Source organism: Zalophus californianus, chromosome 3 (genome assembly GCF_009762305.2).
Source record: "Zalophus californianus isolate mZalCal1 chromosome 3, mZalCal1.pri.v2, whole genome shotgun sequence".
NCBI classification, from domain to species: Eukaryota; Metazoa; Chordata; class Mammalia; order Carnivora; family Otariidae; genus Zalophus; species Zalophus californianus.
Genome location: NC_045597.1, coordinates 114452409 through 114465264, shown reverse-complemented (window position 1 = coordinate 114465264; position 12856 = coordinate 114452409). Strand labels below are relative to the sequence as shown.

General features: G+C 34.1%; 1 pseudogene; it reads left to right on the top strand.

Annotated features, from left to right (window-relative positions):
- The window catches only part of LOC113920382, a 57999-nt pseudogene extending 49430 nt beyond the window's left edge, over positions 1 to 8569 (top strand).
- The last annotated feature ends 4287 nt before the right edge of the window (positions 8570 to 12856 follow it).

Below are 12856 nucleotides of genomic sequence, written 5' to 3'. Positions count from 1 at the left end.
AACTTTTCAAGGATTTCCTCTGTGGCAGTGTTATAGAAATAAACTATAAAACTATTCTATATAGCTTTATTATATTTTTAAAGCTATTTTACTTTTAGAAATGATAAATATACTAGTGACCTTGCTATCTACCTTGCTCTCTGCCTTGCTCTAAGTGTTGCCAATGTTAAAATTTATGACTAGGATGATATTGATACTATCAACGTATCTTCTCAGGTTCTGCTTCTTGCCTTTCTGATTCCTGACTCAGTAGTCTCTATTAGACATTCTGGCAATATATATACCTGTTACTTTCTCATGGTATCTTTAGAAATTGCTACCACTGACATCACCTCCATTTTCTTTTTAAAAACATCACATTCCTCTTTTTCTCATTATCATCATTAGCAGGAGTTGCCTACATTTCCAGAATGCTGGAAATAAGATATTTTTTCAATACTAAAAAGGTCTACAGAGGAAAAAAAAAAACAGAGAGAGAGAAGAGAAGAGAAGCAACAGTGATAATTACTGCCGATTTCATTCTTCAGGATTATGCTAAAAGCATACAGGCATACCTTGGAAATATTGTAGATTTGGTTCCAGATCACCACACTAAAGCAAATATTACAATAAAGTGAGTCAAATGAACTTTTTGGTTCCCCAGTGTACATAAATGTTATATATAGTCTATTCAGTGTGCACTAGAGTTATGTCTAAACAATGTATATACCTTAATTAAAAGACACTTTATTGCTAAAAAATGCTATCACCTGAACTTTCCAACAAGTCATAGTCACTGATCACCATAACAAATGTAATAATGAAGAAGTTTGAAATATTGCAAGAATTACCAAAATGTGACACAGACAGAAAGTGGACAAATGCTGTTGGAAAAATGGCACTGAGAGACTTGCCCAATGCAGGGCTGCCACAAACCTTCAATGTGTGCAAAAAATGAAAAAAAGTAATATTCGTGAAGTGCAATAAAATGAGGTAAGGTGGTAGATGGAATTACTGGACAAAAGATAGAGATATCAAAGAAGGAATTTCAACATCAGAAAGTATGCTTAAATTCCTTATGAAACATGGTAACCTTGAAGGTCCCTTCCAAATCCATGATTTTATGAATCTATGATTAAGAATCACAAGAAATTTTATGGGCAAACAAGAGAATGCTTTGGAAAAAAAAAAAAGGCATTCACAAGTCAAATACCAAAGTTGTACTGCCCCCTTTTGGAGGCAGGTTACAGAAATTCATAAACATTTAATAGGATATCATTAATATTTTTAAGTTCTAAAGCAGTATGGTAAAATATAGGCATTCGTTATACCAGTCAGCAATTTATTCCTTAACATATTTAACTAACGCCTGTGTTTAAACAAACAAAATAATATAAATTGATGGGGCCCAACATGAAGAATAAAACAAAAATCTTGGAAGTGATACTGAAATTCAGGCCACCAAATAAAAAATTCCAAAAGAACTGGAATTTAGCCCAAAAAAAATGATGTTTCTGTTGCTGTTGAAACAGAAAATGGGTCCATAACCTTGTGTGTGTGTGTGTGTGTGTGTGTGTGTGTGTGTGTGTGTGTGTGAGAGAGAGAGAGAGAGAGAGAGAGAGAGAGAGACAGAGAGAGACACTATCGCTTTTGTGCACAACAATTAGGACTCTTTAAAGAAGTTTCATATATTTTCAAGTATTTTAATGGTGCTACGATGTAACATTTTGGGGCATTTGATACATAAGACACTATAATCCCAAATAAAAACACTACTACATAGATAGATTTCATGAAACGATCATAAATCTACTTCAATACCTAAAAAGAAATCCGTATCTGAATATAAACCATAATGCTTTATTTATATGGTGGTAATGAAGATAATAACAAGCCTAAAAGTGACTCCACTGTACTGAATAATCAAACTACTAGAGTGTTGTAGGAGCTTAAGTAGAAAATCCTGAATCAGAACTCGGAGAAAATCTTTTTAGAAAATGTTCTCTGTATAAAAACAAAAGAAAATCATGTTAGCTTAAAAAATATGGTAGACTTATTAACTAGTACTTGTTAATTAAGACTAATTTAAAAGAAAACGAATTAAAGGGAAGATATATTTAAATTAACTTATAACAATTTTTAAATATAATTTTAAGTATGTGCATAGAAACTAAAACTGTTCTCATAAGATTTTCAATATAAGCAGCTTCAAAATGCAGCTATAGGTTATTAAAATCAGCATATAAACTGCTTATAGAAAACATCAAATTTATGCTATAAGACCTTTTAAATGTTCTATAATATGGAAATACCCTCCTTCTAGTATTTATGGCATTGATAATATAAAGCATAATCTTTTTATATAATGCATACTTCAGCCAAAGTGACTTCTCAAATTATCAACAAAACAAAATAGAACAATCCTCCAAAATGCAGGGTCTTCATTAATGGAAATAAATCCTACGAGAAGAGATGTTAGCCAGAATAACTGACAAAAAAGCAGTAAGTAGTTGCACCTTGGGAAAATCAAATTTTCCAATAAAAACAAAAAGATATCAGGGAGAGATGTTAGAATCTTGTGCAAGGAGTTGAAATCCTCACATGTCCACACATTGAAATAATAAAATGACAAGCAGGAAAAATGCAAATAAATGCACAGAAGAATAGGAGTATCATCCTTAGTGATGTCTGAAAAGGAGGTTAATATGACTGGAATATCATAGTCACCAGTGAGTGTCTGGGGGAAACATCAGGCTTTGACTTTCTGGGTTTTTTTGTTTTTGTTTTTGTTTTGGTGCAGGCACTCATAAACAGCAAAAAAACCCATATTACATGAGAAATTTTATGAGCCAGTAGTAATGCCTGATTTTATGATGTGTGGAAACACCTTTTACCAAAAGAGAACAATATTTCAAATCCTACCAAGATCATTTCAGTATTATGCCAACCTGCCAAATAATGAAGAGTTTTATTAAAGAAAATAACACATTGACACAAGAATAAAATCCTTATAAATGGAAAAAGATGTCTGGGTTACACAAATTACCTCCAGGAGTAAACAACAATGGGGTCATTATTGACTGAGTGAGAGATAATTGAGAAATCAAAAAATGAAATCTAAATAGGAGCAAGTGCAACCAAAAAGAGCTTGAGTCACTCCTGTTTATTAGAGATTTTTCATGTTTAGAGGATTGCCTTGTCAAATTTCTTGAGATATAGGAAAGATAAATGGAATATCATTTTAGATCTTTCAAAGATAATAAAAAACTATACATACAAAATGTGAAGAATTTCCAGAGATTTGCTCCATCTTTTCAGTTTATAATGAACTGAAATGACTATGCAGAAAAAGAAGTACTTAAACGTTTAAACCACAACCTTATAGGTCATTGTGCTCTATAAGTGATTTGAGTCTTAATACCATCTCTCTCATAAAGCTTCAAATGCTATTTAAAATTAATCAAATATTAAATGTTCCCTATATTGCTGGCATTTATAATGCTGTGATTTTTCTGATGATTCCTTCCTTAGCACTGAGAATATAGCTGTAGATACCACTGTAGATACAGATACAAAAAATGCACCCTATGTAAATATATATATATATATATAATATGGAATTTTAATTTGGTACAGTGAACTGCAAATCAGTGCATGGAAGTAAAACTTAGTATGTTCAGTAAAAATTAAATACAAAACATTTAAAAATACCTACTGATGGGCTGGTTACAACAGAGAGCAATTGAAGCAAAAAATAAAATGAAATATTCAGTTGATTCAAATGGAAAATAATAAAAACAAATTATCTCAATATGTTGGGATGCCTCTCTTTTGGATTGAACCAGGTGAAATTGTTTGTTTTATTGTTCAAAAAAGACTGAATATTGGAAATTTCATTTGGTTTAAACTAAAAGCATTAGAGTTAACATATTTAATTCATTTAATTCTATGAAATATTGCAATATAAACCACAAAACAATGTCAATTCATTGACTAAAACATATTTTCAAATAATTTTACTACCACATAGAAAAGGTGAAAAAGGAGTAAACACTGTAAGTGATTTCTGTTGCCCCCAGATTATTAAATTAAGAGATTAGGTCTTTAGCAAATTTGAGCATATACTATGTAGATTCTTAGGTACAAAAAATCATCATCACTGTTTTATTCGTCTTAGATGTGGAAGATGTAATAAGAGGAAGGCTATAAATGAGAGCAAATTCACATTTAGAAGAGAAGGAAATCAACAAAATCCTCCATATTTACAATAGCTTAATAAATTTTTTGGCCAAGTACTGTAAGGTGAGAACTTCTTCCACCATGTTATTGCAAGTTCATAATTTTGAAAAAATGGTTTACTATAAATAAAGGCAATCTATGTTAACTGGCGATTGATCAATTAATCAATTAATGTAACTGAAAAAGGATCATATATTTATGTAATAATAGTTTAGCAGAAATTTCAAGGAATGAATTCTCAATTTTGCCTGATCCTAAAAATGTGTCCTAAAAAAATACCAACAAAAAAAAACAAAAATTAATATCATATTTAAGTTTTCATACATCTAATTATAACATTAGGTATATCAAAATTATGTATTTTGACATACCTAATGTTTGGTCAGAATGAAGAGTGTGGCTGTACCAGTTGTTAAATTCCCAATAGTAGGGTGCCTGGGTGGCTCAGTTGGTTAAGCAACTGCCTTCGGCTCAGGTCATGATCCTGGAGTCCCAGGATCGAGTCCCGCATCGGGCTCCCTGCTCAGCAGGGAGTCTGCTTCTCCCTCTGACCTTCTTCCCTCTCATGCTCTCTCTCTACCATTCTCTCTCTCTCTCTCAATAAATAAATAAAAATCTTTAAAAAAAATACCAAATAGTAAAAGGCTTTTATACTTGTTAGAAAATGGCCACTGCTCTCCATTTCTCTCCACATGGTCTCCTTCTCTAAGGACCTCATCCCCACCAAAAAGACTTTTCCACGTTCTCACCCCTAAGGAGATAACACCCAGCAGAATAGGGACCCACTCAAATTAGTTGGTGCCTCTGCCATACCAGTTGTTATATGTTTCAAATCCCTCCTCTGTTAATAAAACAGGGATAGTTGCAGAAGCTTTGTATTTGGAGTCAGACAATGTTATAGTAGCTCTACTACCTGGGTAAGTCAATGGACCTTTCTGAAATTCCAACTTCCTCTTCTGAAATAGTTATTAATAACTACTTAGTAGAGCTGATTGTGGATTGTGTGAAATGACATGAAGTGCCTATGAGCAATGGTAGGCATACCACTTACTCTCCCCTCACCTTACTAGAAATATAGCACAGTTGATCCTTGAACAACAAGGGATTAGGAATGCCAACCCTGCATGCAGTCAAAAATCCATATATAATGCTTGACTCCCCCAAAACTTAACTACAAACAGCCTACTGTTGACCAGAAGCCTTACTGATACCATAAACAGTTGATTCACATATATTTTGCATGCTATATGAATTATATACTGTGTTCTTACAATAAAGTAAGCTAGAGAAAAGCAAATGTTATTAAGAAAGTCTTAAGGAAGAGAAAATGCATTTATAGTACTGTATTTATCGGGAAAAAACCCTGCATGTATGTAAGTGGACCCACACAGTTCAAACCTGGGTTGTTCCAAGGTCAACTGTAAATACTACATGGGAAAATAAGCAAAAACTACAGTTCTTTATTCACAGATGGGTTACGTTTCAAACATTCATTTTTGAAGTCGGTAGTCTAGTAATGTATTTTCCTCATAGTGATCATTATATAAAAGTAGTAATGTATCTCAACAATTTTATAAATTCCAATTTCATCTATAATATACTGTTTTCATACATGGAAAAAAGCTTATGGGTATTCATATATGCTAGGCACTATTCTAAGAATTTTGCATTTAAGTTATTTAATCCTCAAAACAACCTTATGGAATAGTATGCTCTTATCATGCCCACTTAACAAATGAGGAAATCAAGACAAAGAGGTAAAGTAACATGCTCTAGGTCGTATTAGCTAGTAAATGGCAGAGCCAGGATTCATCCTAAACAACCAGGCTCAAGAACCTATGTTCCTAATCACTATATTATATTATCTTTGGAGTTATTTGAATCATAAAACATATAAACATTTATAAAAATCAAAACAGTGAGAAAAATTACATGGTAGTTTCTCAAATTGTGATAGAAATCAAACTGAGCAAAAGAAGAAGAAAAAAGTATACTCAATTTATCTTGCATACTGGTGGCTTGAAGAAAAGCAGCCTGAGATAGATTAGATTTGTGGAGATAAAGGCTGTCTACTGTTAAAGGTGTAAATGCTATCATTGCTTCTTCATCACAGCTAAAGCTCCTGAGTTATCTTTCCTTTCCTTATTTGCATATTTATCTTCCAGAGTAAGTGTCTTTTTAAAATACAGTTTGCAAATAGGCCCAAGGCCAACCAGTATTGACCTGGGCTCCCAAGTCTGGATTATCAACAGTGACCAGATTCTTGTCTGGCCCCTTTCCCAAAGATCAAGAGAATGGGAATATTTGTTCCAAGGAGATTAAGTTCAAATACTGCCCGACTCCCATCTTCTTCAGACTATACCTAGGACTTCCTTTTATCCTTGAGACTCTGAATTCTTCCTGTGACCATTTCTGGCTTTGAAAGCTTGTTCTTTAAATTCAGTTTTTGGTGTGCTAAAAATGGTTTCCATCTAATGCTCTTAGTACGTTTAGATTGTTCATAATATTTTCATTTGAGCTTTCTGCTACATTTTATTTTTAGTATCACGGTGGCTGTTAAGCATTTTATTCTTTTATTTGGTATATTAAATGCTCTGAATACTACTTTCCAGTATCTTAGAATCCTATTACTTTACTACTTCATTTTTAATTCTTTAGCATTTTAGGTATCCCTAAATATTTAACATTTGAGCATTTTAAGAGTATTAAGATTTTAGTTTAGACTGTAGGTCTCACTAAATTTTTTATCGGAATTGCATTCAATTTTTTTCATTAAAATGCATTTTTTTCCTATCTCCATTATTAAGACTTTTTGTATACACTGACTTCAGTAATTTAGTTATGTTTAGAATTTCAATAAAAGGGTGACTATGCAAGATCATTTTACTTATGTAATTTATTAAGTTTTATTCATATTTGATGGCTAACAAATCATTTTAACAGTGTGGGGTCACAAAAAGATGAAAAGGGATCTATCATACTATATATTTTCAGTCCCAAATTCAAATGGATCATCTTTATAACTGTCCATTTTACTCTAAACAACATATCATTAACAGTATAAATTAAATACCAGCCTAAATGGGAAGAATTCTTATCTTTGGGTTTGTTAAGTAGTTGTCTTAATGGGGTTTCTAAGGAAGCAGACTCTGGGACTAAGACTGAGTATACATAATTTATTTGGAAGGTTCAGAGAAACTGGCAGGGAAATGGGGAGGTGATAAGAGAAGGGCAGGCAGCTAATATAGGATACATTATTAAGTTAGCTAAAACAGAAGCCAACTGAAACTTAGTCTCATGGGGGGAAACGGGCAAATAGTGTAAGATACAGGTCTCAGAACTGTCTAAGCCAGGGCCAAGGAAGCTGAAACCTGTCAGTCATTGCTTATGGTCTAATCCCAGTGGCTTCTAGTAGCTCAAATGCAGTCCTATGGTTAAGAGGTAGGTGCTGTCCTTTGGAAGGCTGGTATGCACAAAATGGTAAGGGGCTACAAGGGTGTATGGTTAGAGTACCACATTAACTATTACATTAGCAAAACTATTAGGCACCCCCCCAATCATCAATCTTTTTTTTTTTTTTTAAATGAGCATGGAGCCCAACACGGAGCTTGAACTCATGACCCTGAGAACGAGAACTGAACTGAGATCAATAGTCTGATGCTTAACCAACTGCGCCACCCAGGCGCCCCAGTAATCATTCTGACAAAGTAAATTTAGCCCTGAATGTTGGTGAAATTTTGGCAAACCAGTTTTACCTGGAAGCAGAAAGTATGCTAACAATATTTAAGTATTACGAATGGTAAGATAGTGTATAACTTCTCTACTCAAAATGCTAACAAAACAGAAGCCTGGTACTGAGACACTAGGAAACAAGCTCAAGGAATAATATCGGCCCACGATTTAACTCTTTCAAGAAATAATATTCATTTCCTCCCTGGCCCTTGAAGATTGGCTAACTATCATGAATGACACACCTAGACTAGGAAAGTTCAGACCAATAGACTACCTCAGTGAAAACAAATGGTCATTGATGTTCTTCACGCCAGAAAGGCAGCAGTACCGAAGACAAAAATTGGGGAAAAACTAGCCAAAATATACAAGAACACATGAGATGTCATCTTTGTATTTGGATTCAGATCCCATTTTGGTGGTGGCAAGACAACTGGCTTTGGCATGATTGAAGATTCCTTGGATTATGCAAAGAAAAATGAACCCAAACATTGAGTTGCAAGACACAGCCTGTATGAGAAGAAAAAGACTTCAAGAAAACAGTGAAAGGAACGCAAGAACAGAATGAATAAAGTTGGGGGACTGCAAAGCCAATGTTGGTGCTGGCAAAAAAGTGAACTAGAGATTGAACAACAGAAGGACTAAAGATTCTGCAGTGACTTTATCTGTGGTGATTGTGCAGATTTTTCATGAGAGGGTTAATAAACCAGGAATTAAAGAAAAAAAATGAAAGAAAGAATCCTTACAGATCCCTATAATGTATCAAACCATCGCAAGGAAAAACACCCACCAAACAAGAGATGTGACGCATCATCTCAAATAATCAGTTTACCTAGTAAATGGGTACATTCCTATTGCAACTTGAAGGTACATGCTATAAAAGAAACGAACTATGGATTAAAGTCATTTGTAGAATCCACAAATTCTCTAAGAATTGCTTCCCCAACCTGAGTTTAATTTTTCTGATTTCTTTCTCATCTTTAAAGTTTTTCTGGGTCCTCCCAGTATTTGCCTGACTTGAATCTTGGGGTCTTTTCTTTGGAGTGTGCCATAGCATTTATGTTTCTCAAGGTCCAGGTCCCGGCTTCACTGTAATTCCAAAGCTCCTTTGGTCAATGAAATGCCAAGTCTGATGGATTATTATTTCTGGATCTTGACTCTGTAAACTGGATTAGTGCTTGCAGCCACTGGACAAAACAGACTAGATGGCTAAGCCTTGAGTCCTATGGGCCATATTAGGGCACCTTTGGTCACATACTGCCCACTAAGGTGGGTTTATTCAAGAGTAATGATCGTCTGAAAGCTAAACATAGTGAACAAGCTAAGTGTATGTAAACTATGTATCTGTACCCAAGACTAATATTTGTAGATGTAAAAGTGATTTGTTCATTATTTTTTTACAGAGAATAGAGAAAAAAGGTGGAAAACGTGTGTGTGTGTGTGTATATATTTGTGTATGTGTGTGTAAGTGAAGAAATGCCATCTCCCCCTAAACTGTGCAAGGCTATAAATCATACTATTTGGGACAATTACATATGCATTTACTTCCTCTGAATTATATTTTCACAACATAGTTGCCAAGTATTGGTCTATTTCTACTGCAGAAAGTAGTGCCTGGAATTTGTCAGGATACCTCTGCTATTACTCTGGGTTGTGTGGTTGTCAGACTTAGTATCAGTGTGTATGCATGGGGAAGGTGCCTAGGGTGGGTGGGCGGTGGGCAGGGAGGAGAGGTAACAGGAAATATGAAGAGTAAGAGACTTACCTACAAAGAATATTTCCTTTCTCAAAAAGAGTAAGTCTGGTAAAGAAATATAGTATAAAGCAGTAAACATTTAGGAAAAAAGAATAAAACCAAATTTTTATATATTTTAAAAGATCAATTTATAATATAAAATTATATACTATTAATAACTCTTGAGTATAACAATTTTATGTACAGCATGACTAATTTCTTATATCAAAATTTAATAACAATAACAGAAATTTACAGCTGGAAGGAACCTTAGCGATCTCCCAGACCTTGCCTTCATTTTCAAGAAGAAGATACAGAGCTAAAAGGTTGACTTGCCAAAGCTCATAGTCAGTGATAAAAGGGCTAGGACCCAGTTCTCCTCATTTCCTCTCAGATGTCCTTAACACAAATAATTTTGAAATATTAACTTTTTTTTTCAATTTGCAGAGCTTTTCATTTGAGCTCCACAACACATTTTCACGTAAATAGTATTTGTAGGAAATATCATTAGCATTGCACCACATCCCAACATGAACATATTTCAAATCTGTACATCTCTACTTTTAATTCATTTTCTTACTAATAGAACAGTCAATAAAAGATGTTTGTATATGGGTATATATTAAGAACTATGCCTTAGACTATTCTTACCAATTTCATTAACATGAAATACATCTGAATTACTGTAATTTTTAAAATTTACAGTAACCATCAATCTCAAAGATAGAGCTATTTTCTAAGTCATGCCTTCTAAAATCAAGCAAATTGTGGAAAGGAGGGGAAGTGAACCTGAATCTTTTTAAAAATTACCCAGCAATCTAATTCAAAGTCTTTTCCCCTTCTACTGTTTTGTTTTTCACCTTTCCCAAAAACTACATAAACTATATAATATGAGAAAAGTTCTTCATCAATCCATACAAGGTTTTTAAGCAACAATGTAATACTACTTCATTAACAAGTCTACTGGGTGCAGAATTTTTTGGTGTGGACATGGAACAGATTGAAGGAAGTTTCAGTCTTTAAAAAGCTGGCTCAGAATAAAGGCCAACTTGGAGAGGATGATAAACTAGTCTAGATCCCCTTGAGAAAAAGACTCATTTTCAATCAAAAATACAGTGAATACACTTGTATTCTTAAAAATGCAGAACTGTTTATGTTAAGAATAAAATAGCTTTTTGGGGAAACCATAATAATAAATCAATCCAATCCATAGCACAGTTTTTATAAGAAAATATGTTTTAGGTTCCTGCTTTGGAGGCTGGGAGACTGTCTTCCCTTTGCCATGGATGATGGCCACTGGCATGAAGGCAATATGGAGGCTCAAGGAATAAGCCTTCCTCTCCAGAGGAACATGGCATGAGCACAGTACAAAGACAGCATTAGTTATGTCTTCACAAGTCAGATGCTCAAAATCCATAATACCTAGACTCATATTCCTAGTGAATGGGACAATCTATAATAATGTGATAATAGGAATTACAGGTTTGAAAGGGATAAAATAAAATTTCTTTTCCCAACCCTTAAAAATCTGACCTGGGGGCGCCTGGGTGGCTCAGTTGGTTGAGCAACTGCCTTCGGCTCAGGTCATGATACTGGAGTCCCGGGATCGAGTCCCACGTTGGGCTCCCTGCTCGGCGGGGAGTCTGCTTCTCCCTCTGACCCTCTTCCCTCTTGTGCTCTCTATCTCTCATTCTCTCTCTCAAATAAATAAATTAAAAAAAAAATCTGACCTGGATCCCATTAACATCTAACTAAGTTTCTAGTTTATGTCATATACTTTCCCAAATATAATGTGATTTAATCATCACTAAAATCTTAGGGTAGAGGTATTATCAACCTCATTTAGCAGATGAGAGAACTGAGAGACTAAGAGAAGACAAAACTCTGGCTCTGGATTGGAAAACTGTGCAACTAGAACCTGAACCCAAGTCTAATGCTTTCTTCCATCTTTCTACACTGCTGTTACACCTCTGATAATGGCTTACAGTTGTATTAAAATGAAGACTTACCACATTGTAAAATGATTATTTATTTGTCTCTGTTTATTACAAGGTGATTGAGGAAACTTACAAAATATCAGTGCCATATACTGAAGTGTAAATAAGTGAGGAAATTAAGACAAAGAAAAATTATGATTGAGCAAAGTTTAAGAAAGTTGTAGGAATGAATGTTTTAACATATTGTGATGATGGTACAATTAACATAATAACACATAAGACTTTTTTCAAAATATCATTACCAAAATAGAAACTGCATGGGAAGTTCAGCTATGCTATAAGGTATAAATTCCCTCTGGAATTCTCTTTTCTATGAGTTTCTCTCATTTCCAGTGATGTAGCTTTCAACAATGATCCAAAATCAGGCAAGGCCTCCCTTTTCCAGGTGACTAGGATAATGTAATCTCTGGGAACAATGTCCTAGGAACCTAGTTCTATACACTAGTTCCTTTTGAAGACAGAAATATATACCCAATTCCAAAAACAGTAAAATACCAAAATAAAGTATAACTTGGGATTTAGGGTTCAGTTATTGCCTATTTAATGGAGTAATCCCAAAAGTCTCTGTGCAATGACCAAGAACATCTACACAGATATTTCTACTTTCTAACATTCATTTCCAAAGAGATTTTAATTCAAATCAGAAAAATGCACTTCAATAGATTACACTAATATAATACCCAATTTTGATCATACTATTTTGGAAATTGGAAGATATATTAGAGATGTTATATATGGAAAATGGAAGGAAGACATCATGAAAAAGTCAAACTTCTCCTAAGTGTCAGCACTTCCCAAAATAACACTTGTAAAATGCATTTCGAACACATTTTTTCAATTAAATATTTATTAATTAGAAATCAAACCACAATTTCTTCCTGGGAAAAAGCAGAGTGTAGTCATTTAACATAGTATGAAAATGGTGTACAATGTAACAAGAGTTACAAGGTTGGCTTTTATCCTATAAATGTTTTTGGCTCTTATGACATAACAAATTCTTCATTACTGTGGAGAAAGCTAACACACTGGGCTAAAAGGTAGAGTGTCAAGTGCATCTGTCAATATTAAAATTCATATGCTTCTGAAGTAACTGATATAGTGGGAAAAAGCGCAAAGGGAAAGAAGTTTAACCCCACCCCAGCTCAGTCCTACTTGCACGGTATTCTCCCAATCAGCC